This window comes from Scyliorhinus canicula, chromosome 13 (genome assembly GCF_902713615.1).
Source record: "Scyliorhinus canicula chromosome 13, sScyCan1.1, whole genome shotgun sequence".
Lineage (NCBI taxonomy): Eukaryota > Metazoa > Chordata > Chondrichthyes > Carcharhiniformes > Scyliorhinidae > Scyliorhinus > Scyliorhinus canicula.
In genome coordinates, this window is record NC_052158.1 from 4,050,665 (window position 1) to 4,076,892 (window position 26,228).

Sequence of the window (26,228 nt, forward strand, 5' to 3'; positions counted from 1 at the left end):
CTTCAAGATGGGATTTTCACAGTAACTTCATTTAATTGTGACAATAAAGATTTTTTTTTTTTAGTCCAAACTAATGTTTATTTTCCCTCCTTTGTTTCTGATCCAATTCTCTTTCAGTTGTGAAGAAAGGTCCGGCCTGAATTGTCAGATCAGCGAGTGTTTGAGCATTTTTTGTTTTTTTTTATTCCTGCCAGTACCAGGTATCCAGCAGCAGGTGGCGATACTGCGCTGTAAAACTTTACTGATCTTTGTACAGCTCAACATCACCATCGTGTGGCTGCAATTGGCACTACAATGAACGGCAAGCAAAAGTTCAGGATATTAAATTTGGTTTTATTTTAATTCTCTGACATTTCTATTTGTGTTGTTCTTATTTACAGTCTGATTGAGATTTTACAATTTGGAAATTAAATGACTCATTTACTACAACCTGTTGTCAAGAGTGATTTCTGATCCCCGACCCCTGACCTTGTGATGTCAGTGATGATGTCACTACTCCGAGGCCCCGCCCCTTTCCCGATCAGGATCAGAACCGGAGCAGATTCTCAGAAACTGGTTTTCATACAAAGTCCTGAAGAAAGGATAAAGTTTCTCAGTGAATTTATTCCCAGTGTAGGTGTGGAGATGGGACTTGGTGTCCACGTTGTAAAATGAAACTGTCCCAGACTCATAACTGAGATAAACTCCCACCTTCCCGGGGATCTGACCGACACGGAGATGGGATGGAGGAGAGGAGTTTATATAAAACTGATCATCAACCCGCCCAATGGTCCAGAATCCAGTCCCTGGGCTCAGACTGAACGCTCCCTTCCTCTCCACAGACTCTGCGGCTACTCCCAGACTCCAGCCCGATTCCCCGTCACCTCCACCTCCCAGTAATGTCTCCCCGATGTGAATCCCTCTGATCCCAGCGCACAGGGACAGAACCAGTGTGTAAACCTCTTCCTGGTGTCAGGGAGACTCCTTCGGGTCCAGGTCCGTCTCAAACTCTTCAGATCCTCAGACACCTCGAGCCAGGGAGTCGCTGTTTCCATATCCAGGGTCACAGAGACTGGGAGAGAAAACAGAAAATTAGAGACTCACTGGGGATCCGGGGGGAGATTCACTGGGAATCGGGGGGAGACTCACTGGGGATCGGGGGAGACTCACTGGGGATCGGGGGGGAGACTCACTGGGGATCGGGGGAGACTCACTGGGGATCGGGGGAGACTCACTGGGGATCGGGGGAGACTCACTGGGGATCCGGGGGGAGATTCACTGGGAATCGGGGGGAGACTCACTGGGGATCGGGGGGAGACTCACTGGGGATCGGGGGGAGATTCACTGGGAATCGGGGGGAGACTCACTGGGGATCGGGGGGAGACTCACTGGGGATCGGGGGGGAGATTCACTGGGAATCGGGGGGAGACTCGCTGGGGATCGGGGGAGACTCACTGGGGATCGGGGGAGACTCACTGGGATCCGGGGGGAGATTCACTGGGAATCGGGGGGAGACTCGCTGCGATGGGGGGAGACTCACTGGGGATCGGGGGAGACTCACTGGGAATCGGGGGAGACTCACTGGGGATCGGGGGAGACTCATCTGGGGAATCGGGGGGAGACTCACTGGGGATCGGTGGAGATTCACTGGGATCAGGGGTGAGACTCACTGGGGATCGGGGGAGACTCACTGGGGATCGGGGGAGACTCACTGGGGATCGGGGGAGACTCACTGGGGATCGGGGGAGACTCACTGGGGATCGGGGGAGACTCACTGGGGATCGGGGGAGACTCACTGGGGATCCGGGGGGAGACTCACTGGGGATCAGGGGAAGATTTCACCATTTTTGATTTGATTTCCTGTTCCTCAACATCAAAATAAGCCGACCTGATGTGTGTGTGTGAGACTGTTGGTGTGTGTGTAACTGTGTGTGTTTGTGTGTGTGTGTGTGTGAGAGAGAGATCATCAAAATAAACTAATCTCTTCTCAAATTTAGAAGATCTTAACACCGAGATATTTCCGTTCTGCTCCGTGGAAACAAATATGGCGGGTTCTCCGCTTCACGACACCGGAAGTGCGATCGGGCGGAGAATCGGGCGTAATGCACAAATCGAGGTTTGTGCCCGGCACTGATTCCGACGCCAGGCTCCAGTCCCTCCCTGGCGGTGAAATCAAAGTTTGTGCCCTGCAGCGGGCCCATGTAAAACCCTCATTTACATAGATTTAAATCTAATCAGCGGATTGGACACAGTATGCTCCGCCCTTCCACGATGCTCCGCCCTCTCAGGCAGAAGTCACGCTGGGTGTGAATTAGTGCAAATATTTCCAAACGGGGACTGGGCTCCATGGCTGCTGAGGGGCAGAGAGAGGGTAATAAACTCTCAAAAAGCCTCAATAATTGTCGGACTTGCTGGGGGGGGGGGGGGGGCTGCCTGGGCCGGGGGGAGTAACGGGGAGCGACTTGGTGACAGGTCTGTGCACTCGGGGTGTCCCCCTCGGGATCGGGGTGGCCTGGCTCAGACCCCCATTGCTGCAGTCTGGGTTTTAAACACACCCCTTTGCTGCTTCTCACAGGCCCCTGGCTGCTCACTCTGCTGACTGCTCACTGTGTCCTGGAAATGTTCACAGAGCCTCTGGTCATTTGGGAGCCCACCCAGGCCGCCCCTCTGGAAAGCCTCAGACCCCGGCTGAGCCATCACCGGGATGGGCGTGGCCAAGCTCAATCAGTCACACACCAGGTGCTGCCACTCCTCAGTTCCCTCATCAGAAGCTCAGCCCCACTGCAGGGGAAGCAGGGGAATAGCAGAGCTCACCCCAAACAAAGGACACATGCACCGTGGCCATTGGCACCCTCCCTGGCACACTGCCCCTCTCAGGGCAGAGGCTTCACCAGTCACACTATCAGCCAGCCCACCCCTCAGGACCACCAGCTGTCTCCAAGCCCTGCCTGCCCACCGCGCCCCTGCTCCCATCCACCCTGCCCCCGGACAGGTTGTAACAACCTGTGTGTCACACCCAGGACCCACATCACACTGCAGCTAAGCTCCCAGCAGACACACACTTCCCTGCCTCACCCCCATCTGTAGGACCTGCCCACACACAAGCCTCTAAGCATGGAGGCGATTGGTGGCACACGGTGACCCTCTCCACCCCACAACCAGGTGCCACCCTGCTGGTGGGATAACACACGGCCCACCCAGTGAGGAGACCCACAGTAAACCCCACTGGAGGAAACAGGACACGGGCCAGAGAGCCTGTCGCTGACACGGGTTTCGTCACCCACCGGTACCCCTGTCGACAGGGATGGTCGGTGAGGATAGAGCCTCCCCACATCACAGGCCCGGTCCCACTCACTGATGGGGACAGGGGTGCAGTGCGGACGGCAACATATCGGGGGAGCGGCTGAGGGGTGGGGGTGGGTTTGTGGGGACATGTGGAGGGTGGAGCTGAAGTACAACTCAGGGTCACCGTGTAGCCTGTTGGATCGGGATGGGTTTGGGAATACTCATCGTGCTAACATGTCTTCTCTATTCCCCCCCGCGGAGAATGAATTTTGGCATCCAGCCAGGAATGCTCGCTATCTACCTGGCCACAGCTGCCGTTACGGACACACGGAGGCTGGAGGCACAGGGCCTGCTCAGGGAGGATCCTGCACAAGAGGAGCCTGTCCCAGAAGAGCAGGGCCCAGCCGGTGAGGCTCGAGTGCCGGCCGTCCAACAGGCCGAGGAGGAGGTGTGAAGGAGGCGCCGCATCAGGGCACGTGTTTACCATCGGCGCCTGTCCTTCGAGGAGCTGCCGGACCACCTGTGCCGCCGAAGACATCGGCTAACCAGTGAGACCAGGTGCCACCTGTGCCAGGCGGTGGTGCAGCTGGCACTGCTGGGGTTTGGAGGAGGTCACCCGCTCCCGGTGGCCGTCACGGTGACGGTCGCCCTGAACCTCTCTGTCTCTGGGACTTTCCAGGGGCCGAGCGGGGACCTGTCTGGGATCTCGCAGACATCGGCTCACAGGTACATCCGCGCGGTGACGGATGCCCTATGCACCCGGGCAGCGGACTATATAACCTTCAGTCTGGACCAGGCACACCAGGATGCCCGGGCAGCAGGATTTCCCTCCATCGCTGGCATGCCCCAGGTCCAGGGGGTGATCGATGGTACGCATGTCCCCCTACAAGTACCGGATCATCAGGGGGGCCCTTCATCAATAGGAAGGGCTTCCACTCCCTGAATGTGCAGTTGGTGTGTGACCACCAGCTGTACATCACACACGTCTGCCCCCGATACCCAGGCAGCGGGCACGACGCTTATATCCTGGCGCACTCGTCGGTTCCCGGCTCCTTTGAGGTGCTCCCTCAGGTGAGGGGTTGGCTCTTTGGCGACAAGGGTTAACCGCTGAGGTCATGGTTAATGACACCTGTCCAGAGGCCCCAGACCGACGCGGAGACCCGTTATAACGAGGCCCATGCAGAAACCTGGAGCGTCATTGAGCGGAGCATCGACATCCTCAAGAAGCCATTCCAATGGCTGGACCGCTCTGGTGGGACTCTCCAATATAGCCCCAGGAGGGTCTCTAACATCCTGCTGGCCTGCTGTGTCCTTCATAACATCAGCCAGCAGAGGGCGACATGCTGGAGGAGGAAGGACGCCCGGGCTGACAGGACAGGCCGCCCAACGTGTGCTCCAGGGCCGCCGCACACGGGGCAACCTCATCACCTCTCAATTGGCCAACTAAGGTCACCGGCAGCACCCCGCCCTGTCCGACCTCCCATACCCCCCCCAACTTCCATGTGGTGCCCTTTCCTCATAGCCACTGACACCTTCCCCGTCCCTCCTCCCTTCACTCCACCTTCCCCGTCCCTCCTCCCTTCACTCCACCTTCCCCGTCCCTCCTCCCTTCACTCCACCTTCCCCGTCCCTCCTCCCTTCACTCCACCTTCCCCGTCCCTCCTCCCTTCACTCCACCTTCCCCTGTCCCTCCTCCCTTCACTCCACCTTCCCCGTCCCTCCTCCCTTCACTCCACCTTCCCCGTCCCTCCTCCCTTCACTCCACCTTCCCCGTCCCTCCTCCCTTCACTCCACCTTCCCCGTCCCTCCTCCCTTCACTCCACCTTCCCTGTCCCTCCTCCCTTCACTCCACCTTCCCCGTCCCCTCCACCCTTCACTCCACCTTCCCCGTCCCTCCTCCCTTCACTCCACCTTCCCTGTCCCTCCTCCCTTCACTCCATCCCACTACCCCAGCTCCCCCTCCCTCCCTCCGTGGGTCCTACCAGTATCCCCACAGTGAGAATGTGAGTGTGTCTGTGTGTGTGAGAATCTGAGTGCGTAGGCCCGGTGGTTTTGGGGGGAGGGGCCGCCGATTGGTGGGCCCCGATCGCGGGCCAGACCCCATCGGAGGCAGGCCAGGGACGAAGAGTTCCTTGCGCAGAGTTGGCGCTGGGTTGGCAGTATCAGCGGGTCTTGTCCACGGGACGGAGGATGATGACGACTCGCTGGGAGATGAGCTCTGGATCTCCTCATCGTTTGACACAGTCTGACTCCTGCCTTTAGGATCACATTCCACTGTCCGCCCGGGTCATCCCTGCATGTGTGCCGGCCAATCCATCTCACAGGCCCATATAGCTTGTGGGGAGGGGGTTTGGGGAGATAGTGAGTGGTAACGGCTCACTCACTGGGTAAGCTGACATACACGGCGGCCTCACACTTCTGGCCCCGTTTCCTGCCACCTCTCACTGAGGGTGACCCCAGGTTCAAGTGTCCTGGGGCCCTGCCCCCGCCATACATCCCAGAAGCTCGATCCCTGTCCGGCTACAGCTGTTTCCTGGGATCGGGCAGCCCTCCGACTGCCCGCTCCCTCGGGAGTCCCTGCCTCCACCTGATGTGCTGCAGCCTGTGTGAAGTGAGCAGCAGAAGGTGACCCAGGAGCCTCTTCACTAAAATGCCCCCCGAGGTGATAGTCTCTGCGATGGTGGAGGGTGCAGGTGACAGCAGTGACGAGAAGTCGGTGTCTTCCCCGGACTGGTGCCCCGGGGAGTTCTGGGGATGTGGCTGGGGGTCAGCGACCCCGGACGGCTCAGCCTCGTCTGATGGTGATCCCGCAAGACAAAAGACAAGAGACACGGTGAGATCTTGGGAAGGAGAGGTCTGTGGGAGAGGGGGTCACTCAGTTGCTGTTGGGACATCAGCTTTGCATTGGGCTCTCACTTGGTTACCACATGCCGACCTCTGTTTCTGAGACGGCCCTTTCCTCTGCCTCGCCCGCGAGCTCCATCGCCTTCTGTTCCCCGGGGGTTTGCACTCTCAGGTCTGGGATGCCCCCGCCGGTTTTCTGCCGCTCCCGGTGATTGTGGGTCACCTTGTCCTCGGGAACACATAAAGGACATGGTGAGACGCATGGAGGTGAGTTCTACGGGAGGTCTGTAGCTGGTGGCATGTGTGTGCCAGGCACCAGGCCAAAGTGGACAATACAGGTGTTGGGGTTTGGTGCAGGGTGGGGTGTGAGGGAGATGCAGGCAGGTGGGTTGTGAGGAGTGAGGGACAGGAGTGATGCCAGGGACACAGAGGTGGTGACTCACCCGAGCTGCCCTCAGGAGATCGTTTTTCGGCACTGGGCCCCTGTCCTCCTGGTGAGGTTGGCAGCACTGACCATCTCTGCCACCTCCTCCCAGGCCCTGTTGATGATGGTGTGCTTGGGTCTCCTGCCCACCCTGGGGAAGAGGGTGTCCTGCCTCTGCTCCACCACGTCCAGCATGCGATTGGCCACTGACTCAGAAAGTCTGGGGGCAGGTCTCCGTGGAGCCACCTTCTTGGCTGGAATGGGAGTGTTTGGGGAGCGGAGCGTTTATAAACAGCTCCAGCTTGTCAGGCTCTCCAGCGCTAATTCAGGCCCCAGCGAATCAGACACCAGCGGGAATGGGAATTGCTCTGATTCCCGTGGGAAGAGCACTGGCTCATTTGCATGTCCTGACTCGCTTCCCGAATAGCGCCCCCAAGGGAACGGGAAGAGCCGCAATTCAGTCCCCACGGCAACACTCAGGGCGCGATCCAATGGCCACGCTGTGCCCGAAAAGCAGCTCGCCGCGGCTCAGCGTGGACGATAAAAGCCAGGAGACCCCGCTCTCGGGATCTACCCGACTCACAACGTCCCGTGACATCTAACGTGATCTCTCGAGACGTTGTGATGTGAATCCTGCCCATTGTGGGCGGGGTCACTTTGCAGAAATTGACATATTAAAGCGAGGCAGCTGGTCTCACTTTAATATGCAGATTCCTCAGTTTCCCGAGGTGTGGGATCAATCTCCCTTCCCCTCGGAGACCTCGGGCGGGCGCCGTTCGGTACTGATTCCCACAAACAGGTACCAGGCAGAACGGCATCGTGGGGGTCTCCCAGGGGATCAGAGGCTCCCAGGGGCAAGCCCACTGGGCAGGGTACCTGTCACGATATGCAGACATGTAGATAATGATATACAGACTGAAGGATCTCAATAAGAATATAATGCGGGAACACTACCCCATCCCGAAGCGGGAGGAACTCACCAGTCAGATGGCACACGCACGTTCTTTCACCAAGTTAGATGCGTCACATGGATTTTGGCAAATCCAGCTGGATGAGTCCAGCAGAAGGCTCTGCACCTTCAACACACCGTTTGGCAGACACTGCTATAACCGCATGCCGTTCGGCATTGTCTCGGCATCAGAGATCTTCCATCGCATCATGGAGCAGATGGTGGAGGGTATTGAAGGGGTTCGTGTGTACGTGGACGACATCATCATATGGTCCACGACCCCTGAAGAGTATGTTTCCCGTCTCCAGCAGGTATTCCGCCGTGTCCATGCCAATGGCCTGAAGCTGAACAGGTCCAAATGTTGCTTTGACATGTCGACACTCAAGTTCCGAGGTGACCAGATCTCTCAGCAGGGCGTGCGCCCGGACACAGACAAGGTCAAGGCCATCAAAGCCATGAAGGTCCCTGAAGACAAGAAGGCGGTGTTGCGCTTCCTGGGCATGGTCAATTTTCTGGGCAAGTTCATCCCAAACATGGCCTCACACACCATGGCCCTACGAAACCTGGTGAAAAAGTCCACTGCCTTTGAGTGGAAGGCAGCCCATCAGGCAGAGTGGTTGGAGCTGAAAGCCAAGCTCACCACTGCACCCGTCTTGCCATTTTCTGACCCAGACAGGGAGACGAAGATCTCGACAGATGCGAGCCAGGATGGCATCGGTACGGTGCTGCTTCAACGCGATGACCCTTCATCCTGGGCACCGGTAGCCTGTGCATCGAGGGCCATGACGCCCACCAAAACAAGGTATGTGCAAATAGAGAAGGAATGCCTGGGTCTTCTCACTGGCAATCTCAAGTTTCACGACTATGTCTACGGCCTGCAGTCATTCACTGTCGAGATGGATCATAGGCCTCTGGTCCACATTATCCACAAGGACCCGAACGACATGACGCCTCAGTTGCAGCGCATCCTCCTTAAACTCAGAAGGTACGACTTTGACTTAGTGTACACGCCTGGCAAGGAGCTCATCATTGCCGATACATTGTCCCCCTCCCTCACATTGCCTAGTGAACCGCTGGAAATCATCCGGCAGATTGAATCACAGGTGCAGCTTTGTGCTAGCACCCTCCCGGCGTCTGATGAGAAGGTGGTTCGTATCCGCGAGGAGACAGCCAAAGACCCCCTCTTGGAGCGTGTCATGCACCACCTCGCCAATGGCTGGCAGAAAGGGCAGTGTCCTCAATTTTACAATGTAAAGGATGACCTGACGGTGAGAGATGGTATCCTCCTCAAGCTGGACCAGATTGTCATTCCACTCAGTCTCCAGAGCTTGGTGCTCTGCCAAATCCATGAGGGACACCTGGGTGTCGAGAAGTGCAGATGCAGAGCCGGACAGGCTGTCTACTGGCCCGGTATTAGCCAGGACATCTCGAACATGGTCCTCAACTGTGCGACCTGTCAACACTTCCAGCCAGCACAGAGCAAGGAGACGCTCCAGCAGCATGAAATCTAGACCTCCCTGTGGTCCAAGGTTGGCATCGACCTCTTTTGTACGAATGGTCGTGTCTACATTTTGATTATTGACTATTTCTTGAACTAACCTGAAGTCGTGAAGCTCTCAGACCTCACATCTCGGACCATCATCAAGGCCTGTAAGGAGACGTTTTCCAGGCATGGTATCCCACACTGTCAGGAGTGACAATGGCCCGTGCTCCAGCAGCCACGAGTGGTCTATGTTGCCAAGTCATACCATTTCAAACATGTAACTTCCAGCCCACACTATCCGCAGTCCAATGGGAAGGTTGAAAATGGGGTGCACATTGTGAAACAGCTCATCTGCAAGGCCGCGGATTCTGCTTCTGACATCTACCTTGCGCTGCTTGCGTACAGGGCATGTCGCCGGCTCAACTCCCAATGAACAGGGACCTGCGGACGACACTTCCAGCCATACACTTGCCCAACCTGGCTCACCTCCCGGTGCTGCAGAAGGTGCAGCAGCTCCGAAACCAGCAAAAGCAGGGCTATGATGCTCATGCCACTGATTTGCCCGTGTTATCCCCGGCAGACACTGTCAGGATCAAGATACCGGATGGTGGCTGGTCAGCTCCAGCTGTCGTTATTCGACAGGCAGCGCCCCGCTCGTATGTTGTACGTATGGCTGATGGTTCTGTTGTGAGATGAAACAGACGGGCACTGTGCAAAGTTGCCTGCCCGCAACCGCTTTCTTCTCCATTTCCGTCTGTTGTTTTGCCACCTCCTGATACCTCGAACTACGAGGCCAGCAGTCAGGCTTCTATCCCGCCTGTCAAGGCTCCGTCGTCCCCACCACCACCTCTCCGGTGGTCGACAAGGATCAGACGCAAGCCCCAGAGACGGGACTTATGAACATTTGTTTTGTTTGCTAAATTCTGTTTTCTCACATTAGACAGCTGTCTTCACATGTAAATACGTTCACATATACCACCGCTTGTAAAGATGTTAATATATGCCACCACATAACATAAAAAAAGGGGAGATGTCGCGATATGCAGTATGCAGATAATGATATACAGACAGGCAGCTAATGAACACAGAGAACAGGACATGACCAATGAGCAGGCAGGACACTGAGGGGTGGTATCTCACTGTAAAAGGCACGAGGCACTCACACTCCACCTCTTTCCACTGATGAACATCTACAGAGTGAGTCAGGGTGTATGTACAGTATCACACCTCCAGCACGTGGCTAAGAGCTAGTCTGGTTCAGTCAGACAGAGTAACCACATTTAGGTTGGCAGAGAGTCGAACTCATAGAGAACTGTGCTAACTGTGCGACTGGTTCAATAAATCAGATTGAACTCACTTCAGGGTCTGGGGTATCTTTTGGGGAAAGCTGCATCCAGTTGCAGCCTGTGTTATCCCAGAGTACATAACACATCAGTACCCTGACACTGCTGGTGCCACCCAGGCACCCTACCACTACCAGCCTGGCATTGCCAAGGTGCCCAGGTGGCACGGCCAACCTGATTCTCCACAGACAAACCTCTACCTTAATCCTCTCCCTGGATGTATAAAAGATATTCATCCAGAGTGAGTGCAACGTTTCCTCAAGACAATTGAGAAAATGGGCTTTGCTGACACTTTCAGGAAATGGATTGCAATCCAGGGCTTGTTCCCCAGGTCCACAGTGAAGACCAGCTGACTCCATCCCCCTCACCACTCCTCCTCCCTCAACAGGCAGACAAAGCCTCATTCCCAGGCTTCCTGTCCTAACCTTGGCCATGGACATGAGTCTGGTCCACAAGGTGGAGATGTATCAGGAGGATGAGGATTGTAGAGGAGGAAAGGTTCAGCTGGGAATGGCGGAGTTTCCACTTGCTGAAGTTTGTAAAGTATCGATGGGTTCTGGAGACAGAGCTCCATCTGAGAGTTCCTGTATTGGTGATGTTTAGGGAGCTGACAGTTTCAGCTGGCCAAGCTGAGAATGATTTTTAGAAAGTGGATTAGTTGCATGAATCAGACTTTAATTCCAATCAGGACCATTTTTATCCTCATTTCTTTATAACAAAGCCCTTAAACATTCTCTCTGCCGACGGATTCTCCGTTGCGCCGGCAGCGCTCCCACGCCCGCGGGTTTCCCGGCGGTGTGGGGTGGCCACAATGGGCAATCCCATTGGCAGGTGGCAGAGACGGAGAATCCCGCTGCCGGTGAGGGCCGCCGCCCAGGAAAAGGGAGCTGGTGGGCCGGAGAATCCCGCCCGGTGTCTGTGATATTTATATGGATAATGATTCAAATATAAGATATAAATCAGGACAGAGGGACTTCCGGTGGCGACCATGGAGGAGTAGGTCGCACATTTGACAGCTCCCGCCTGTGACGGACGTTTGGACCTTTTCCCCCTGTTTTTTCTGGATTTTATTGGATAAATCAGTGAAGAGTGAGACAGTGAGGAGAAATCCCCCTCCGGTGTACGGAGAATTGGACCAGAAGTGGCCGTGTGAGAAGACAAAGTCCTATAAGGAAGACGCGAGCAGAGCCGGCAACGCAGGAAAACATGGCGGAGAAGCTGGGCCGCGGGGAGACGGCACAGTGGTCAACGGGGCAGCTGGTGGAGTTTTTTGAAGATTGCTTCACCAAGCTGAAGGAGGACACGCTGGACCCGATTAAAGCTCCGATTGATCAAGTCGTGCAGAATCAAGACCCACGGGACAGCGATCCAGGAGGTGGAGAAAAAGGTGTCCGAGCACGAGGAATACATAACCGTGCTGGAGACCAAGGTGGGGATGATGAACGCCCGCCAGAGAAGAATGCAGGAGAAGCTGGAGGACCTGGAGAACAGGTCCAGGAGGCAGAATCATAGAATTGTCGGCCTCCCTGAAGGCAGTGAGGGGTCGGATGCGAGGGCTTATGGGACATGTTGGAGATGTTGATGGGGGCTGAGGCGTTCCCTCGGCCCCTGGAAGTGGACAGAGCGCACAGAGCCCTCGCGAAGAAGCCCCGAGCGAACGAGCCGCCAAGGGCGATGGTGGTACGCTTTCACCGATTCCTGGACAAGGAACACGTTCTGCGGTGGGCCAAGAAGGAACGGAGCAGCAAGTGGGAGAATTGTGAGCTGCGCGTTTATCAGGACCTGGGCGCGGATTTGGCCAAGAGGCGAGCTGGATTCAATCGGGCAAAAACGGCCGTCTTTAAGAAGGGGGTGAAGTTTGGGATGCTGTACCCAGCCCGTCTGTGGGTCACACACGAGGATCGGGACTTCTACTTTGAAACACCAGACAAAGTATGGACTTTTATTAAAGAAAAGAGGCTGGAGGTAATTAAAAAACACTGAAGCCTTGGAGATTACTGTGGTGGTGATTTGTTGTGCTGGGCTGTATCAGTATCAGTAGTGCTGTGTGTAATAAGGGGCTGTTTGGATGGCTAAAGGTAACTTTGTCTTGCAGGGAGCTGGTTAGGGGGGGGGGGTGTTCGTTGGGGTTGGTTCTGTTTTTTGGGTGTTTTTTTTTCTAAAGTGGCTGTTTCTTCACTGTTTTTTCTGATGTTTGTTTCCTGGCGAATGTGATGCTTTTAATATGTTTGTCCAAGTGGGGGGAGAGGGGAGAGAACAATGGGGAGACAGACTGCTTGGTGCCAGGGGCGGGCGCTATCAAGTCAGCATGGGTCAGCTGACACTCTGAAGCACAGTGGGGGGTGAGCAGGTGTTAAGCTGGAGCTGGACTTGGGGGGTTGGGTTGCTAGTGTTGTTGCGAGGGGGGAGAGGTGGGTGGAGCTGCTTTGCTGACTGGGGAGAAACTGTTACTAAGGGTCAAATGGGAGGTTGGGAAAGGCGAATGCGGGGGGGGGGGGCTCGAGGAAGCGGAGGGCGCGAGCTGGAGGCTAGCCTAAAAAGAGTGATGGCTAGTCGGCAGGGGGAGGGGCGGTAAGCCCCCCCGACCAGGCTGACTACATGGAATGTCAGAGGGATGAATGGGCCGGTCAAGAGAGCTCGCGGTGTTTGAGGGGGCTGAAAGCTGACATGGCAATGCTACAAGAGACACACCTAAAGGTTACAGACTAGATGATTTAGGTTGTGTGGAGACTTAGGCGGAGAGATGGCAGATGGAGTTTAATCCGGACAAATGTGAGGTAATGCATTTTGGAAGGTCTAATGCAGGTAGGGAATATCCAGTGAATGGTAGAACCCTCAAGACTATTGAAAGTCAGAGAGATCTAGGTGTACAGGCCCACAGGTCACTGAAAGAGGCAACACAGGTGGAGAAGGTAGTCAAGAAGGCATACGGCATGTTTGCCTTCATTGGCCGTGGGCATTGAGCATAAAAATTGGCAAGTCATGTTGCAGCTGTATAGAACCTTAGTTAGGCCACACTTGGAGTATCGTGTCAATTCTGGTCGCCGCACTACCAGAAGGATGTGGAGGCTTTAGAGAGGGTGAAGAAGAGATTTACCAGGATGTTGCCTGGTATGGAGGGCATTAGCTATGAGGAGCGGTTGAATAAACTCGGTTTGTTCTCACTGGAACGACAGAGTTTGAGTGGTGACCTGATAGAGGTCTACAAAATCATGAGGGGCATAGACAGAGTGGATAGTCAGAGGCTTTTCCCCAGGGTAGAGGGGTTAATTACTGGGGGACATAGGTTTAATGTGCGAGGGGGCAAGGTTTAGAGGAGATGTATGAGGTACATGTTTTACACAGAGGGTAATGGGTGCCTGGAACTCGCTGCCGGGGGAGGTGGTGGAAGCAGGGACGATAGTGACATTTAAGGGGCATCTTGACAAATACATGAATCGGATGGGAATAGAGGGATACGGACCCAGGAAGTGTAGAAGATTTTAGTTTAGACGGGCAGCATGGTCGGCGCAGGCTTGGAGGGCCGAAGGGCCTGTTCCTGTGCTGTACTTTTCTTTGTTCTTTGTTCAGACAAGATTGAGAAATGGGTGGGTTAGCCAAGCATAGGGGCTGCTTTAGCACAGGGCTAAAGAGTTGGCTTTTAAAGCAGACGAAAGCAGGCCAGCAGCACGGTTCAATTCCCGTACCACCTTCCCCGAACAGGCGCCGGAATGTGGCAACCAGGGGCTATTCACAGTAACTTCTGGGCAGCAGGGTAGCATGGTGGTTAGCATAAATGCTTCACAGCTCCAGGGTCCCAGGTTCGATTCCCGGCTGGGTCACTGTCTGTGCGGAGTCTGCACGTCCTCCCCGTGTCTGCGTGGGTTTCCTCCGGGTGCTCCGGTTTCCTCCCACAGTCCAAAGATGTGCGGGTTAGGTGGATTGGCCATGCTAAATTGCCCGTAGTGTCCTAAAAAGTAGGGTTAAGGGGGGGGTTGTTGGGTTACGGGTATAGGGTGGATACGTGGGTTTGAGTAGGGTGATCATGGCTCGGCACAACATTGAGGGCCGAAGGGCCTGTTCTGTGCTGTACTGTTCTATGTTCTCTGTTCATTTGAAGCTTACTTGTGACAATAAGCGATTTTCATTCATTTCATTTCCACTCAGGGCTGGCAGCGCCGGCCCTAGGGTTGCTGGCGCCCCGGGCAAGCTGAACTTCGGCGCCCTTCGGGGGGGGGGGGGGGGGGGCGGCGGGTCGGAGGCGGGGTGGGCGGGCCCGAGGCGAGGGGGGCGGGCCCGAGGCGCGGGGGCGGGGCCGAGGGGGGGGGGCGGAGGGGGCCGCCCTGGGGGAGGGCGGCCACCGCGCATGCGCATTTGGCACCGGCCCAACTGCGCATGCGCGGGATCCGAGTCTGGCGCCCCCTAGCACATGGCGCCCCGGGCGACTGCCCGAGTTGCCGGTGCCTTGGGCCGGCCCTGAGGGCTGGACTCAAAGACCAGGAGGGTAGCGATCTTGATCAACAAACGATTGGCATTCGAGGCTGGGAGAATCGTGTCAGACAAGGGGGGGTAGGTACATAATGGTGAGTAGGAAGCTGGAGGGGGTGTGGGTGGTACTTGTGAACATATATGCTCCGAATTGGGATGATGTGGAATTGATGAGGTGGGTGTTTTGTAAGATCCAAGACTTAGAGTCACATAACTTGATCATGGGAGGAGACTTTAACACAGTCATTGATCCGGAATTGGAGCGGTCAAAATCCAGGACAGGGAGGAGGCCGGCAAAGGAATTGAAGGGGTTTATGGAGCAGATGGTGGGAGTAGACCCATGGAGGTTTGCACGGCCAAGGGTGAAGGAGTTTTCCTTTTTCTCACATGTCCACAAGGTATGCTCTCGCACCGACTTTTTTGTTCAGGGCAGGGCACTAATACCGGAGGTGGTGGATACTGAGTACTCGGCAATCGCAGTGTCGGATCATGTCCCGCACTGGGTGGATCTTTTAAAAAATAAATTTAGAGTACCCAATTCATTTTTTCCAATTAAGGGCAATTTTGCGTGTTCCATCCACCTACCCTGCACATCTTTGAGTTATGGGGGCGAAACCCACGCAAACACGGGGAGAATGTGCAAACGCTACACAGACAGTGACCTAGAGCTGGGTTCGAACCTGGGACCTCGGCGCCGTGAGACTGCAGTGCTACCACTGCGCCACCGTGCTGCCCTCATTGGGTGGATCTACAGATTAGTGTGGAGAGAGGGCAATGCCCACTGTGGAGACTGGATGTGGGGTTGCTAGCGGATGAAGCGATCTGTGGGCGGGTTAACAAGTCCATCCAGAACTACCTGGACACAAATGATACAGGGGAGGTCTCTGCAGCCACGGTTTGGGAAGCTTTGAAGGCAGTGGTCAGAGGGGAATTAATCTCGATACGGGCCCACAGAGAAAAGGGGGACCAGGCTGAGAAGGACAGGTTAGTGGAGGAGATACTCCAGGTGGACAGGAGATACTCGGAGGCCCCGGACACGGGGCTACTGAGGGAGCGGCGGAGGTTACAGGCGGAGTTTGGGCTGTTGACCACAGGGAAAGCGGTGGAACAGTTGAGGAAGGCAAGGGGGCGATTTATGAGTACGAGGAAAAGGCAAGCAGAATGTCAACACACCAGCTCAGGAAAAGGGAGGTGGCCAGGGAGATAGGTAAAGTAAAGAGTAGAGACGGGAATACTGTCCTGGACCTAGCAGGGGTAAGCGAGGTGTTAAAGGACTTCGAGAGTAAATTATATGAGTCAGGCCCACTGGCTGGGGTGGAGGGGATGAGGTAGTTTTTTGATCAGTTGAGGTTTCCGAGATGAGGATCTGATGGAAGGGCTGGGAGCCCCAATTGAGATTGAGGAATAATCAAGGGGCTGGAGGGCATGCAGTCGGGCAAGGCCCCGGGGCCTGATGGCTACTCGGTGGAATTCTATAAGAGGTTTTCGGAGATATTGAGCCCACTGCTGGTGAGGACATTTAATGAAGCAAGAGAGAAGGGAGTCCTCCCCCCAGCAATGTCGCAGGCCACGATTTCTTTGATCCTGAAACGGGAGGAGGATCCGGAGCAATGCGGGTCATACAGGCCAATTTCTCCACTGAATGTGGATGCCAAACTGCTGGCGAAGATACTGGCCACAAGGATAGAGGACTGTGTCCCGGGGGTGATAGGGGAAGACCAGATGGGATTTGTAAAGAGCAGGCAACTCAAGGCCAATGCTCGAAGGCTTCTAAATGTTATTGTGATGCCGTCTGAAGGAGAGGAGGTGGAGGTGGTGGTAGCGAAGGATGTGGAGAAGGCTTTTGATTGGGTGGAGTGGAATTACCTGTGGGAGGCGCTGGGAAGGTTAGGGTTTGGTGAGGGCTTTATTGACTGAGTGCGGTCGCTCTATCAGACACCAGTAGGGAGTGTGCGTATGAACTGGCTGAGATTGGGTATTTTAAACTACACAGAGGGACGAGGCAAGGGTGCCCCCTCTCCCCATTACTGTTTGCTCTGGCCATAGAGCCATTGGCCATGTCGTTGAGAGCCTCTAGGAACTGGAAAGGGCTGGTTCGGGTCGGGTGGAGCACCGGGTCTCGCTTTACACAGATGACCTGCTCATGTATATTTCAGACCCGTTGGAGGGGATGGGGGAAGTAATGCGAATCCTGGGGGAATTTGGCAATTTTTCAGGGTATAAATTGAACATGGTGAAAAGCGAGATGTTCGTGATCCAGGCAAGAGGACCGGAGAAGAGACTGGGAGAGCTGCTGCTTAGAATGGTAGGGAAGAGCTTTCGATATCTGGGAATCCTGGTGGCCCGGGAATGGGACGCACTGCACAAGTTAAACCTATCCCGGTTGGTAGAACAAACGGAAGGGGACTTTAAGAGATGGGACATGCTCCCGCTATCACTGGCGGGGAGGGTACAGACCGTGAAAATGATGGTGCTCCCCAGATTTCTGTTTGTCTTTCAGTGCCTCCCCATCTTCATCCCAAAGGCCTTTTTCAAGCGGGTGAATAAGGTTATTTTGGGCTTTGTGTGGGCGGGTAAAACCCAGCAAGTGAAGAAAGTGTTGCTGGAACGCAGTCGGGGAGAGAGTGGGTTGGCGCTGCCGAGCTTCTGCAATTACTACTGGGCGGCTAATATAGCCATGATTAGGAAGTGGGTAGTGAGGGAGGGTTCGGCATGGGAGTGGATGGAGGCGGTGTCATGTAAAGACACCAGTTTGGGAGCACTGATAACGGCACCTCTTCCGTTCTGGCCGGCCTGATACTCCACAAGTCCGGTGATGGTGGCGGCTCTGAGAATCTGGGGGCAATGGAGGAGATATAAGAGAGTGGAGGGAGCATCGGTTTGGACCCCGATTTATAATAATCATCGGTTTGTTCCGGGTAGGCTGGATGGTGGGTTCCGGAGATGGCAAAGGGCAGGAATTAGAAGGATGAGGAATCTATTTATAGATGGGAGCTTTCCCAGCTTGAAAGCCTTGGAGGATAAATTTGAATTGCCAGCAGGGAATGGGTTTAGGTATTTGCAGGTGTGAGACTTCCTGAGAAAACAGGTGCCGGCCTTTCCGCTGCTGCCGCCATGGGGGATACAGGATAGAGTAGTTTCCAGTACCTGGGTGGGAGAGGGGAAGGTATCGGATATTTACCAGGAGCTTTCGGAGGCGGAGGAAACTCCGGTGGAGGAGCTTAAGGGCAAGTGGGAGGACGAGCTAGGAGGAGAGATAGAGGCGAGTCTATGGGTGGATGCCCTAAGCAGGGTTAATACCTCCTCATCATGTGCCAGGCTCAGCCTGACACAGTTCAAGGTAGCCCACCGGGCACACATGACAGTGGCTAGGATGAGTACGTTTTTCGGGGTAGAGGATAGGTGTGCGAGGTACGTGGGAAGCCCAGCAAATCATGTCCACATGTTTTGGGCATGCCCGAAGCTTAGAGGGTTTTGGCAGGGTTTCGCTAAGGCAATGTCCACGGTACTAAAAACATGGGTGGTGCCGAGCCCGGAGGTAGCGATCTTTGGAGTGTCGGAAGAGACAGTAGTTCAGGGGGCGAAGAGGCCGACGTCTTGGCCTTTGCCTCCCTGGTAGCCCGGAGATGGATTTTGTTAATGTGGAGGGACTCGAAGCTCCCGAGTATAGAGACCTGGGTTAGTGACATGGCTGGGTCTCTCAGTCTCGAGAAAATAAAGCTCGCCTTTAGAGGGTCAATGGTCAGGTTCACCCGGAGGTGGCAGCCGTTCGTCGACTTTCTCGGGGAAAATTAAAATGTCAGCAGATGCAGAATTCCAAGCGGGAGGCGGGGGAGAGGGCCGGATTGTTGTTTTATGGTTGGGGTGTGTGAAGATTGGGATGGGGGGTAAATGTTTATTATACCATGTTGATGTCATTGTTAATGATATTATTATTAACATTTTAAAATACATTAAATATTTTTTTTTAAATAAATAAATCAGGACAGAGGAACTTATCTGAGTTTTACCAGGGTTAATGACATCCAACATTCCTCGCCATCCTGGGAATGGGAAAGGGCTGATGAATTTTCCGATGGACAGGACACCATCTGCTAGTGACAGCATTTTATCCTCATCGCTAATCCTGTAAATATTAAAGAGTTGATTATAAATTGACCACAAACACTTTGCTGAGTAATTTTACCAACTTGCCCTGAGTTTCAGTAAAGTTCATGTCCTACCTCCTCTTCCCAGATGCTTCCTCCTGAAATAAACAAAACACAAATCTGAGTTGACAGAGACGGACTGTCTATATCCAGAAAGCAGAAATGACCCTCACATTGTTACAAGCTGCTGAGAATTGTCAATTCCCATTGCTGCAGACATGGAATAGAAAGAGGATGTTCCACAAAGGATATTGAAGCACAGGAGAAAGTATCAAAAAGATTGACAGCAACTGAGAGGCTTCAACTAACAGCAAAGATTGATCAACTTTACTGTAGAAAAGAGAAGACCTGATAGAGATCTTTCAAATGATGAAAGGGGTCGGATTTGAGAGATTCAGTGAAGATGTTTCCACTTGTAGAGAATCCAGAAATCGGGATAGAAACATAATATAGTTACAAATAAATCCAATGGGGAGTTCAGGAGAAACTTCTTTCCCGAGAGAGTGATGAGAATGTGGAACTGACTATCACACGGGGTGGAATTTACTCCAGTCTGTCACAGCAGTGAGCATGGTGTCCGGACATAGGGGGCAGGATTCTCCGATCCTGCGGCTATCTCTGCAGGATCCACCTGGTCTTACGACCAGAAAGTCGGCGCCACCCCCGCACTGATCCTCTGCCCGGTGGGGGGGGGGGGGGGCTCACAGCCGCACAGGGTGAAGCCCCCAGCTTTCTCAAGCCCCCCACCCCTCCCCTCCCCCCCCCCCCCCCCCCCCCGACTGTGAAGGGGCAAGATCCAAGGGTCTGGCACTGCAGTCAAGAAGGAGGGTCAAGAACGGTCAACCTGGCTCCCGGGCCTACAATTCACACCAGAAGGAGCAGCCGGGTGGGGAATTGGAATTTATCAGGGATTGGGGCTGAGGTTTTTAAAATAACTTCAGGGTAACAACCAAATCCTGGGGGGATTTGGGTTTGAAATAAGGAAAGTTTGGGCTGAAATGTGGGGTTTTGTCTGTGGATTTTCAGGAGAGGCTTTTTAATAAGTTGTGGTGATTTGTGTGTTTATGTGGAAGCCGAGGTTAAATTGTGGAGGGATTTAAATCAGAAAAACCAATTAAATGTTGTGTAATATTATTTACATTAGTTTAGAGCTCTTTGTATTCCGTGTTGGGAGTGTTTTTCTGAAAAACAAGTTTGTGGTTGAGTCTGTGTATTTAATATTTCTATAAAATAATCTTTATTGTCACAAGTAGGCTGACATTAACACTGCAATGAAGTTACTGAGAAAAGCCGCTCGGCGCCACATTCCGGCGCCTGTTCGGGTACACAGAGGGAGAATTCAGAATGTCCAATTCACCAACAGCACGTCTTTCAGGACTTGTGGGAGGAAACCAGAGCACCCGGAGGAAACCGACGCAGACACGGGGAGAACGTGCAGACTCTGCACAGTTACCCAAGCCGGGAATCGAACCTGGGACCCTGGCGCTGTGAAGCAACAGTACTAACCACTGTGCTAACCACTGTGCCACCCTATGTTTTTTCTAAAATCCTCAAGTCAAGACTATCTGTCAGAGGAAACGGGAGTGTGAACCTCTTACAGTCCCTCAATCAGGCACACAGTGCAACTGAACAAGGGCATTCCCGCTAAATCCTCATTCCCACCATCTCTCCCCCCCACCCCCTCCCAGAATCCCACCAGTAATCCCAACAGGGTTTGATTTTCAGGCTTCCCGTATTGTGAGACCCCTGCTCATTGCTGGGGGAATACCAGTGACAGCAGGATGAGAACATTAATTGCCCTGTTAAGGGGCTGAATTGGTTACAGGAAGGCTGTCCCACAAGACTTACCACACGGACTTAATCTGTGTAGAGATGGAAAGACAACAGAAACTCCACACAGTGTCATTCCCCATTGATGGAACCATCAATTCACCAGACACGTGTTTCCGATATGAATCTAGGCTTTAATCGACTTACTTCAGAGCCAGCCTGTTACCCGTTGATGAACCCTTAGTGAACTCAGGCTGACTCTGGTCAAGGGTATTTATACAGCTGCACTAGGGGGAGGAGTTGTGGGTGGAGCCAAGGGTGGAGCCCAGTACAAGTTCCTGAGTACTCCCAGAGCTACTCCCCCTAGTGGTAGGATAGCGCTACTGCGCTTACAAAGACAGTGTGAATTATCATATATATCTATATATTACATTCACCACACCCATGTCCCCTTCCACTCACCCCACACCCTGACTAAATGTACCCTGGGGGGGAACAGCATTAAATTCCACCCACCCAGGGAAAGCCAGGGATACATTTAAGGAGAAGCTGGATAAACACATGAGGGAGAAAGGAACAGAAGGATATATTGACAGGGAAATGAAGTAGGATGGGAGGAGGCTCGTGTGGATCATGTTGTGACTGTGAACTTTCATTGAACTAAACTGAAATATAATCCCTCACCTTCAGAAATCTCACTCCGTCTTTTTGTTCCAACTGGTTTTCCAACTTTGAGAGTTTCTCCTGAATAGAGTTTAAATTCTCCTGAATTTCACAAAGATTTTCCTCCATTAGTTTTAGAATTTTTTCCTCTTCTTCCCTGAGATCTCGGATTAAACGCTGCTCTTTCTCAGTGAGAATCTGGTGCATTTTAGTGAACTCGGATGTGATGTGGCTCTGCAGACTGACCGACTGTTTCTATAAGAAGAAACATTAAAAATAATATGTTTCTGTCATAAAAACAACAAAATAATGAATTAAATTTGGAAGCTCAGCACAGGGAGACTTTACCCTAATTTGGGAAATCTTCTGTCTCTGCTGCTGCTCCATTTCTAGAACCGTCGATTTCTTCTGTGTGAGAGAATCTAAGGAAGATTTCACCCCATCCTGGGATTGGGAGAGAAAATCAGAAAATAAAAGTGTTAGATCCTGGAAATGAGAACAGATAATCAGTGGATCAAATCTGTTTCCTTTTACCTTGTAGATTTCAACAGCTTCTTTAATTGGGATGAAGCGGTGTTCTCTGTGTTCCCGTGAAACTACACAAATCAGACAGATCAATTTCTTGTCAGTTTCACAAAACAGCTTCAGTTCTTCCTGATGTTCCTCACAGTGAAGTTTACTTTCCTTCTCTTTCCCATTCAGCTTTAATTTTCGAGCTTTCTCAGCCAGATTCGCTAAGGCCCAATTGGCTCTGAAGTTTCTTTCTGGAAACTCCTGTCGACATTCCGGGCAGGAGTTTCTCTCCTTCTTTTCCCAACACTGGGTGATACAGGAGCGGCAGAAGCTGTGTCCACACTCCAGTGAAACCGGATCAGTGAAGAAATCAAGACAAATGGGACAAATTAAATCCTCGGACAAACTCTGATCGTGCTGTCTGGAAGCCATGTTCACACTCAGCACTTCCTGATTCAAACCACTTTCAGTTTCAATGTTCGTGCTCTGCTGCTGAACACATTCAGTTCAGTAATTCCCTCATGACGTTCACGGCAATACTCAAGGAATTATTGTTGTTTGCCGCTCTCGGTCCCATTGCTTTGGGTGTTGGAGATAAAACCCGGAGCAGAATTAAGAATAAACCGGGTTAGAGGGAATAATTGAACCCAGGCGATGAGAGTGAAGGTCTGTTGGTGGTGGGGGTGGGTGGAGAGAGGATGGGAGGAGGTGGGGATTTTGTCCTGTCAGTGAATGGCAGCCTGCTGCTCTCCTTCATTAACTTCTGTCCCAAAGCAGCCCCAGGCATGGATGGTCAAACTGTGTTTTACTTTGTGGGAAACACAAACTGAAACATATTGTCCAGCTCCTCCTGACCTGTCCCTTTACGTAAACCCAGCCCGACTCCAACTCAAGTTAGATGTTTGGTATTTATTTGTTATGAATTTTGACTGAAACTCATATCACTGAAAATGAAGATTTTTTCATAAAAATCAGCTTTGGAGAATTACACGGTTGTCTGAATTTTTTCCAAGAATAATATTTGAATTAAAAACGAGTCTGAAATGTCTCTGCTGCTGGCTGACCCCTCCCCCAGCCCTAAGGGCTTTTCATGTTGATGATGGGGGTGTTGGTTGCGTGTCGCGTCTTTTCGTCCGACGTCATTTCGTCCAACGACACTTCGTCCACGTCTTTTGGTCCAACGTCTTTTTGTCCGCCCGTCTTTTGGTCCAACGTCACTTCGTCCAATTAACCAATTACAAATTAACTCCGTATAAAAGCATTTAATTGATAGAAAGCAGGCACAATACAGCAAGTGAATTTAATTGCTAAAATGCAAGTAATTGATGAAATGCAAGTAAAATGCAAGCTGAAAAATGCAGTTAAAAAGTTAAAAAATCTAAAAATGCATTTAAAAAGATCTAAAAGTTTACTAAGGATGAATTCCCGAAATTACTTAAAATTGATGTAAATTGTGAGCAAAATTCCTCAAGAAATCAATTTTCGCTGTAGGAACATATTCAACGACCAATCTTTTGAGGCGTTCAGTTATTTTCTTGTATCGCGGACATGACGTCGACTGATCTCCCCGAAGAATTTGAGCCTTTTTGCCTATTATTAGCCCTTCCCTGAACTTTGCCATTTCTGGATGGGCGAATTCGGGATTAGGAAAGAGACCGATAATATCTATCATTTAACGAGGCTCGTTAAAGGGGAGAGAACGATAATAACTATCCTTTAACGAGGCTCGTTAAAGGAAAGAGGCTGGTAATAAAGATCCTTTATTGTATATTATGTGCATTTGAGAAGATTTCTATTTACAAAAGTTAAAGTGGAGTGGAGTGCTACTAAGCAAGTTTGGTCATGCTAAATTACTATGCTACTAAAAAAGTCTTTGACAAAAAAAATCATCCGACAAAAACACGTAAAAAGTCACAAAAATTCTTTGACAAAAAAAATCATTCGACAAAAACACTCAAAAAGTCACAAAAATTCTTTGACCAAGAAAATCATCCGACAAAAACACGTAAAAAGTCACAAAAATTCTTTGACGAAAAAAATCACCGGACAAAATGACGTTGGACCAAAAGACGAGCGGACAAAAAGACGTTGGACCAAAAGACGTGGACGAAGTGTCGTTGGACGAAATGACGTCGGACGAAAAGACATAGCACCGTTGGTTGAGTTGATTTGTTGAACAAGCTGCACAGTGAGTATATTGAAGTGGGTGCGGTTTGTACAGAGCCGCTCTCTGCTCTGAGCTGCTGTAATGTGTGTCACAGTGTAGCAGCTGAAAGGCTGCAGCTTTTAACTTTAGACTTGTCCTTTTCCTCGATACTGAACAAGCTGGAGAGCCTCAGCAGCTGTTTCTACACCCAGACCATTGGCCTGTCTCCTTCCGCACTGTCAGCCAATGAAGACTTTACTATTTGACCCATGGCTGGGGTTTCAAATCAGAGTTTTCCTTCTGCAGGGCAGGCTGCCAATCAAAGCTGCCAATGGGGAACGATCTGGTTTTGAGGAGGCAGACACTCACTTTCCCATCTCTGCCCAAACAGGGATCAGCGTGTGAAGCCGGGCACAGGCAGTTTGATTCGGACGGACTATTCCACACACTGACCAGATGGGACTTTTTGTGAATGACGAGAATCTCAACTCTCTTCAGCATCCTGGTCATTCCTGACCCTTTTTCCCAATCCATCAGGAATTAACTCCATGCTGCTCTTTGACACATTGGATGGGATTTTGCTCTCTGTGCACAGAGAGCTGAGGCAGGATTCTCCGCCCCCCCCCGCAGGGTCGGAGAATCGCCCGGGGTCGCCGTCAATCCCGCCCCCGCCGTGGCCCGAATTCTCCGCCACCCGGGAATCGGCAAGGGCAGGAATCGCGCCATGCCAGTCGGCGGGCCCCCTGCGGCGATTCTCCGGCCCGCGATGGGTCGAAGTCCCGCCTCTGACAAGCCTTTCCTGCCGGCAGGAATCAAAGCACGTCTGGTGCCGGCGGGATTGGGGTCGTGGGTGGGCGCCGGGGTGCTGGGGGGGAGCGGGGCGATCTGGCCCCGGGGTGTGCCCCCACGGTGGCCTGGCCCGCGATCGGGGCCCACCGATCAGCGGGCGGGCCTGTGCCGTGGGGGCACTCTTTTACTCCCACCTCCGCCACGTCTCCACCATGGCGGTGGCGGAAGAGACCCCGTCCCCCGTGCATGCGCCGGTATGATGTCAGCAGCTGCAGACGCTCCAGCGCGGACCTCCGCCGCCCCCATCCCCCAGGGATACGGGGAACTCCCTCCCCTGCAAGCACAGGGGCAACCCCGCCCCCCACCAAACCTCACACATAAATACAGAAACATGTAAAAAAGGAGCAGGAGGAGGCCATTCGGCCCTTCGAGCCTGCTCCACCATTCAATATGATTGTGTCTGATCCTCTATCTCAATGCCACATTCCCGCTTTCTCCCCAAACCCCTTGATGCCATTGAAATGTAAACAATTATCTGTCTCTTTCTTGAATATTTGGGTTTATTGTCCCGTGTACTGAGGTGCAATGAAACATATTGCTCTGTGTACAGTCCAGACAGATTGTTATATACATGAAAAACATACGATAGATACACAATGTAAATGCATAGACATTGGGTGAAGCATACGAAGTGTAGTACTACTGAGTCGAGACGATGTGTGGAGAGATCAGTTCAGTCCACAGGTGAGTCATTCAGGAGTCTGGTAACAGCGGGGAAGAAACTGATTTTGAGATGCGTGATCTCAGACTTTAGTTTCTTCCGCCTGATGGAAGAAGAGAGAATAACCTGGGTGGGGGGGGGGGTCTTTGATTATGCTGCCCACTTTCCTGAATTCCCACTCATCGTTGTTTGAGATCTGACCCACTGTGGTCGTGTCATCAGCAAACCTGTGGATGGAGTTGAAGCCAAATTTTGCCCCACAGTCGTGTGTGCTGAGGGAGTATAGTCGGGTGCTAAGTACGCAGCTTTGCGGGCCCCGGTATTGAGGACTACCAAGGAAGAGGATTTGTTGTTTATTCTCACTGATTGTGGTCTATGGGTCAGGAAGTCGAGGATCCAGTTAAAAAGAGAGGAGTCAAGTCCTAAATTTTGGAGCTTAGATATGAGTTTGGCTGGGATTATGGTGTTGAAGGCGGAGCTGTAGTCAATGAATAGGAGTCTGACGTAGGAGTCCTTGATGTCGAGATGCTCCAGGGTAAGTGTTGGGTCAGGAATGTAGAGCCAGGGAATGTTTCAGGGACTTGTGGTAACCTCCTGTGGTCAGGAATTCCACAGATTCACAACCCTTTGAATGAAGAAATATTTCCTAATCTCAGTCCTGAATGGTCTGCCCCGTATCCTGAGACTGTGTCCCCTCGTTCGAG

The 26,228-nt window shown here is 52.6% G+C and overlaps 1 pseudogene; it reads right to left on the minus strand.

Moving 5' to 3' along the window:
• Positions 1–312: 312 nt before the first annotated feature.
• Positions 313–22,928, minus strand: LOC119975849 (annotated as a pseudogene).
• Positions 22,929–26,228: the final 3,300 nt, after the last annotated feature.